The sequence below is a fragment of the Carlito syrichta genome, unplaced genomic scaffold, assembly GCF_000164805.1.
Source record: "Carlito syrichta isolate Samal-C Ts95f unplaced genomic scaffold, Tarsius_syrichta-2.0.1 Scaffold107984, whole genome shotgun sequence".
Classification (NCBI taxonomy): Eukaryota; Metazoa; Chordata; class Mammalia; order Primates; family Tarsiidae; genus Carlito; species Carlito syrichta.
The window spans coordinates 7,056-12,963 of NW_007052080.1; the positions used below are offsets into that span (position 1 = coordinate 7,056).

The window sequence follows — 5,908 nt, forward strand, 5'->3', positions numbered from 1 at the left end:
AAACTTAGACATTATCTCCATAAACATGTCTCTGATTTCACCTCCACTCTTGCCGAGTTTTAACAAGAAATTTAATATATATATGTTGCTCTAATTCAAACCCTAACATTCTCGTGATGACAGCTCTGATCATTCCAGAAAGATTTCCAAAATTGCTTTGATGGGTGGACTAGGCACTGGCATCAGTGCCTAGCTCCCTAAGGGGAATATTTTGAAGGTAACCATAGTGATATTCCACAATGAGTTATTTAGCACTTTTTCTAGGATGAGTTCATGAACTTAATTGTCACGCCTCATATTACTAGTTTGTTGAGTTTTACAATGAAAGGATGTTTGATTCTGTCAAGTTCTTTTTGTGAATCGAGATTACCATGTGCTTTTTCTTCATCCTATTAATGTGATGTAGTACATTGATTTTTTTATATATACGAAACCATCTTTGCATTCCAAGAATAAATTCCACTTGGCCATTGTGTATAATACTTTCCACATGCTTCAGTAGTTTCCTTCTTTCCAGGAAGAGTAACTAGAGAATCTGTGACCTAACAGGATTTTGGACAGCTCCAAGATAATCGAAGTTAACGTCAGAGTTGGAGGATCCTATTACTTGGCAAGGAACAAAGATGGCAAGAGGTTTCCCAGTCTTTCCACAACTCTTAGACAAACAATCGCCAAACAGGCCATCCAGGAAGTACACGGGGGACTGGAGAACCAGGCACTTTTCCAAACTGAAAGCCAAGTTTGTCTGAAAAGCAAAAGCAATCAATGGATACTGACAGAAACTACTGAATTTACCACCTCAGTTTAATAGACCATCCATAGTGGCCTTTTCTAAAGCTAGGGACTTTAAAAACTAGACTTTACCTTTTTTTCTTCCCTGGACTAAAGTAGAGTTGTAATTCACTCAAGGGCTATGACTACACCCTAAGAAGCCAACCAAGTGTCAGTACTAGGTGCCTTCCATGCAACTACAGCAAAAAGACATGAACCCCAGCAAAAGGGGGCATCTTTAGCCCTGCAAAAGTCAACTGAGGCAGGACTTCTGCCAGAGGAAAGGGGCCTAGGAAGAGTATTGTGAAGGAACACTGATCCTTTCCTCAAAGAAAAGAGGGAGGGACAGTGTGCCATGCTGGCACTCGTGGGTTTTCTGCCATACGCCCAGTATTTTCCACCTGGCCAGGAAACTTGGGAGATGGAAGCCTGGTAGCCACAGTCGAGCTTCGTCAGTGTGAACTTCATTAGCTTCTTCAGCAGTGTGCCACACCCACAAACCTGGTTCCCTGGAGCACACGCACTCTGCACAGAGGTTTCAGGGCCAGCCCTCACAGACCTGAGTTGGTTTTGTTTGTTTTTGAGTTGGAGTCTCACTCTGTCACCCAGGCTAGAGTGCAGTGGCATACTCAGGGCCACTGTAGCCTTGGCCTGCTGGGCTCCGGCGATCTTCCGCCTCAGGCCTTCCAAGTAGCCGGAACTAACAGGCACACGCTACCACACCCAGCTGATTTTTGATTTATTGTAGCAAGGCGGTCTCCCCAAGTTGCCCCGGCTGGTCTCGAACCCATGGGCTCAGGCAACTCCCTCGCCTGAGCCTCCCAAAGAGCTGGGATTACTGGCTGAGCCACCGAGCCAGCCCCAGCTAATTTTTTGATTTATTGTAGAGACGAGGTCTTGCCATGTTGCTCAGGCTGGTCTCAAACCCCTGAGCTCAGGCAAGCCTCTCGTCTCTGCCTTCCAAAGTGCTGGGATTACAGGTTTGAGCCACTGTGCCCAGCTATGAGTTGGCTTCTTAAGTTGCAAATGAGGTAGGTCCTCAATTAATGGTCACTACGAGAAATATAACCACAGTGTTTAATCCCACCAGTTTTGTTTTTTTGAGTTGGAGTCTCACTCTGTCGCCCAGGCTGGAGTGCAGTGGCATGCTCCTGGCCACCCCAGTGTCGACCTGCTGGGCTCCTGCAATCCTTCCTCCTCAACCTTCCAAGTGGCCAGAACGACAGGCGTGTTCTACCATGCCTGGTTAATTTTTTTTGCTTTATTAAAGAGACGTGGTCTCCCCAAGTTGCCTGGGCTGGTCTTGAACACTCAGGCTCAGGCAATCTACTCACCTCAGCCTACCAAAGTACTGGGATTACACTGAGCCCGGCCTAATTCTACCAGTTTTTTTTGTTGTTGTTTTGAGTTGGAGTCTCACTCAGTCGCCTGGACTGGAGTGCAGTGGCCACTCCCGGTCACCGCAGCCTTGACCTGTTGGGCTCCGGTGATCCTTCTGCCTCAGCCTTCAGAGTAGCTGGAACTACAGGCATGTGCCACCACGCCCAGCTGATTTTTTGATTTATTGTAGAGACTAGGTAGGTCTCGTCAAGTTGCCCAGGCGGGTCTCGAACTCGCGGGCTCAGGCAATTCACTTATTTTGGCCTCCCAAAGCACAGGATTATAGGTTGAGCCACCGAGCCCGGCCTCTACCAGTTTTTAAAAGTGATGTTAGAGTTGGATTTTTCCAATTTTAAAATATTGGTTGGATACATATATGCGGGAAAGTGTGCCAAACAAAAATATAGCAAGGTTGCAACTCTGGTGGTGATGATAGGGAGGGCTAGAGCATACATTTGAGATTTTTTTTTTTGAGGTCAGAGTCTCATTTTGTCACCCAGGGCTGGAGTGCAGTGGCATGCTCATGGCCACCGCAGCCTGCTGGGCTCAGGCTATTCCTTCTGCCTCAGCCTTCAAAGTAGCTGGAACTACAGGCACACACCACCATGTCCGGTTAATTTTTTAAATATATTGTAGAGACAAGGTCTTGTCAAGTTGCCCAGGTTGGTCTCAAACCCCTGGGCTCAGCCAATCCTCTCATCTTGGTCTCCCAAAGTGCTGGGATTACAGGTGTTAGCAACCATACCTCGTCTCCCACCTTTTTAAAGGCTAAACCTTTTCCTGTCTCTTAGGAACCAGCAATGGACCTTACACATATGTATCTGTAGTACACAAAATATTTTGGGAAATATGTTTATACAAGTTCACCTCTGGCTACACAACAGAATCACCTCAAAAGATTTTAAGAGGATGCCTGTTGCTTGTTTTGGTAGCACATATACTAAAATTGGAACAATACAGAGATTAGCATGGCCTCTGCACAAGGATGATACACAAATTTGTGGAGTGTTCCATCAAAAAAAAAAAAAAAAAAAAAGGAGATGCCTGAGCCCCACCCTAGTTTGTAAAGTTCAGTAAATTGGGTAGGGGCCAGGCGCTTAGGGGATTCTAATATACAGCCCAGGCTTAAGAGAAGAACCTTCTCCCAGACAACTTTAGACAAGTGTTTAACTTTCTAGATTAGTTTTCTCTTTACACAGCATGGGTAAAATTTAAACAACTCAGGAGAGGGGTAACCTGGGATGAAGCCAACTTTAAGAAATAAAGAAACCCACCTGGGCAACTTGGTGAGACCTCGTCTCTACAATAAATCAAAAACCAGAGCCAGGCTTGGTGGCTCAGCCTGTAATCCTAGCACTTTGGGAGGCTGAGGTGAGTGGATTGCCTAAGCCCGCGGGTTCGAGACCCGCCTGGGCAACTTGGCGAGACCTCATCTCTACAATAAATCAAAAAGTAGCCAGATGTGGTAGCGCACGCCTGTAGTTCCAGCTACACGGAAGGCTGAGGCGGAAGGATCGCCGGAGCCCTGCAGCTCGAGGCTGCGGTGGCCGGGAGCGGCCACTGCACTCCAGTCTGGGCAACAGAGTGAGATTCCAACTAAAAAAAAAAAACCAAAAACAAACAAACAACAAAACAAAACCAAAAACCAGGTGTGGCAGCGTGTGCCTGTAGTTCCCACTACTTGGAAGGTTGAGGCGGAAGGCTCTCCAGAGCCCAGCAGGTCAAGGCTGCAGTGGCTGGGAGCGTGCCACTGCACTCCGGTCTGGGCGACAGAGTGAGACTCCAACTCAAAAAAAAAAAAAAAGAAAAATTTAAGCAAGTGACAGTACAGACATGGGAGCTAATATACAGATAGGGAATGTCATGGGTTGAATTGTGCTCTCCTTCTAATTAATGTATTGAAACACTTAAACCCCAGTTGCCTTAGTATGTGGATGCAGTTAAAGATGGGACCATTAAAATGGGTAATTAAGGAGTAATTAAGGAGCGGGTAATTAAGGAGCGCTTCTGGGTGGGGGCAAGGTAACCCTGGCTGCTGTGGGGACCTGCAGTGGCAGCAGCCATGGGGCACGCCCGGCCGGGACTCCCTGGGAGACGCCTCAGTGGAACCCGCCCCCTGCAGATGCCCACCTTCCTGCCTGACTACGGTTTGCCAGGGGCAAGGAACATGAGATGGTGGCCACGCGGCAGGAGATGGACTCGCAGCTGGTGCTGCAGCAGAAGGACTACTGCGCATACTACCTCATCCAGCTGCTCAAATGCAAGCGCGACATCTTCCCCAACTCCCTGGGCTGCAAGCACAAGCAGCATGACTGGGACTACGGCGAGCACCTGACTACAGGAAGTGCGTGAAGGAGTTGCTGCTCCAAAGGAAGAAGAGGCAGGAGAAAAAGGAGGCAGAGGGCAGAGGCAGCCAGAGGTCAGAAGTCCAGAGAGGTGGCCCTATAGGGGGTCTGCTCACCACCCTGTGGACCAAAGAAATAAAAATCTCCAGCCTGGGGGAAAAAAAAAGGAATTAAGGTAAAATGAGCCGGATGCGGTGGCATATGCCTGCAATCCCAGCACTTTGGGAGGCCGAGGGAAGAGGACTGCCTAAGCCCACGAGTTCAAGACCAGCCTGGGCAACATGGTCAGACCTCATCTCTACAATAAGTAAAAAAATTAGCCAGGCATGGTGGTTGTGCGCCCACAGTTCCAGCTACTTGGAAGGTGGAGGTAGAAGGATTGTCTGAGCACAGCAGGCTGAGGCTGTGGTGCCTGTGAGCATGCCACTGTACTCCAGCCTGAATGACAGAGTGAGGCTCCAACTAAAAAAAAAAAAGTTAAATGAGGTCATATGGTTGGGTCCCAATCTGACTAATGTTTTTATAAAAGAGATCAAGATCAAGATACAGAAAAGTACCAAGGGGAAAAGAGAGGCACTAACAAGCCAAAGAGTGGGACCTAAGAAGAAACAACCTTGTTAACACCTTGATCTCAGACTTTTATCCTCCAAAACCATGAGAAAATAAATTTCTAATGTGGAAGACATACGGTCTGGTATTTGTTGTGACAATCTTAGCAAATAAGTACAGGACATATGCACAAGAAGAGCCAGTGGAAAAGAACAGTGTGTGTTCTGCAAGATGCTGGTGGTTTGGGTCAGGCCAAGGCCTCCAAAAGGGTCAGTCATGGTCAGGATAAGGGAGAAGTTCAAGGTTAGATTGATGATCATCAGAGTCACAATAAAGCTAAGAGTGAGGATAAGGATCAAAGTCAGTGTTAAGATCAATTCTAAAGACAAAAGCTAGGGTGGGCCCAAGTATGGATTATGGACTATATCCAAAGGATAGTTAAGATCTGAGTAATTCCAGATGTCCTCAAGTTAAAAGAAAAAAAAAAAAACCCACAGTTCAAGGTCAGAATGAGTCACTGTCAGGACAACGAGAGGATCAAGATGAAAGTAAGGTTACTTCAGGGTCAGGTAGGGCAAGATCAGGATGATTGTCAGTGTCAAGGTGAAGATCTAGAGCAAGGCCAAAGTCAGATTCAAAGTAAGATGCAAAAATGAAATCCAAGACATGGCCAAAATGATGCCCAAGGTCAAGATCAAAGTCAGGTTCAAATATAGTTGCAATGAAAAACTCAAGTTAAAAGTCACTTCAAAGCCGGGCTTGGCGGCTCAGCCTGTAATCCTGCACCTTTGGGAGGCTGAGGAGAGTGGATTGCCTGAGCCCGCAGGTTCGAGACCCGCCTGGGCAGGCGAGATCTCATCTCT

At 47.1% G+C, this 5,908-nt stretch overlaps 1 pseudogene; it reads left to right on the forward strand.

The window, feature by feature from the left end:
* The first annotated feature begins 549 nt into the window (after positions 1–549).
* LOC103270705 overlaps positions 550–5,908 on the forward strand; it is a 10,577-nt pseudogene continuing 5,218 nt past the window's right edge.